General features: G+C 42.5%; 1 non-coding gene across 1 annotated transcript; it reads right to left on the bottom strand.

The window, feature by feature from the left end:
• Nucleotides 1–726: 726 nt before the first annotated feature.
• Nucleotides 727–833, bottom strand: LOC133032822 (small nucleolar RNA R71). The gene has a single exon (XR_009685409.1). It is a non-coding gene; the product is annotated as a small nucleolar RNA R71 (small nucleolar RNA).
• Between the last annotated feature and the right edge of the window lie 523 nt (nt 834–1,356).

Raw genomic sequence — 1,356 nt, 5'->3', positions numbered from 1 at the left:
TTTTGGCTCCGTTGCCGGGGAATTGTTAAAGATTAATATTACATAAAATTATACTAACTTCTACTTTGGTATATTTTCTCTTGCTGATTTTTTCTAACCTTTTTCTTGCAATAATTTCTTGATCTATTTCAGGAATCCTAAGTGCATGCGCCGTCAAGGACAAACAGTCATATTACCAGTTGACCCTGAAATCGAGAAAACTTGCAGGAGGAATCGAAAGAACAAGAGGCAAGAAAGAGTTTCAGCAAAGAATCGCCGAAACATCAGAAATCATGGCTGCCAATGTGAACAATAATGCTGGAAACAATGGGGGTAATAACGGTAATAATGGAGGTGTCGTGGAAGATCAAGCTAATGGCCGTAGCTTGAGAGATTACATTCTCCCTACTCTGACGGGAGTGCAGTCATGTATCAGGCCACCGGCAGTGGATGCAAACAATTTCGAGATTAAGCCTGCCATACTACAAATGGTGCAGTCTTCAGTCCAGTTTGGTGGACTCCCTTCTGAAGACCCCAATCTGCATCTATCGAACTTCATGGAGTTATGTCAGACCTTCAAAGTCAATGGGGTTAGTGATGACGCCATCCGTTTGAGACTGTTTCCATTCTCACTGAGAGAGCGAGCCAAGAGTTCGTTGATCTCCTTGCCACCAAATTCTATAGCAACATGGACAGACTTAGCAACAAAATTTCTGTCTAAATTCTTCCCTCCAAAGAAAGTACGCAAAGCTGCGAGGAGAAATAAACAACTTCTGTCAGCAAGATAATGAATCTCTCCATGAGGCTTGGGAGAGGTTTAAAGATCTAATCAGAAAATGCCCTCATCATGGCATAGAAAAGTGGATGCTGGTTCACAATTTCTACAACGGGTTGGTTGGTAACACTAGAACTCTGATAGATGCAGCAGCTGGTGGAGCTTTTATGAGAAAGAGTGCTAATGAGGCTTACGATCTATTGGAGGAGATGGCTCTAAATAATCAGCAGTGGCCAACTGAAAGGAGTCAAACTAAGAAAGTAGCTGGTGTGCTAGAGGTTGATGTCATCACAAAGTTGACAGCTCAAGTTGAGGCCTTGACAAAGCTGATTGCAGGGCAAGCTAAACAAGCCCAAGTTATTTGTGAGATATGTGGAGGCAACCATCACTTTTCAGAGTGTCAAGCAGATGTGGATAATTTGCCAATGGATCAAGCAAAAGCCATTGGGAACTACTCCCAAAATAATAATTATGGGCACAACCAACAGGGGTTCTACCAGCAAAGAAATCAGCCCCAACAAAACCAACAACAAAGTCCTAGTGGAGGCTCCAATATCCAAGCTGATTTATTGCTCCAATTCATGATGGAGACTAGAGCCTCT

Source organism: Cannabis sativa, chromosome X, assembly GCF_029168945.1.
Source record: "Cannabis sativa cultivar Pink pepper isolate KNU-18-1 chromosome X, ASM2916894v1, whole genome shotgun sequence".
Classification (NCBI taxonomy): Eukaryota; Viridiplantae; Streptophyta; class Magnoliopsida; order Rosales; family Cannabaceae; genus Cannabis; species Cannabis sativa.
The sequence above is the reverse complement of the archived record's forward strand: the minus strand, read 5'-3'. Positions and strand labels throughout refer to the sequence as shown.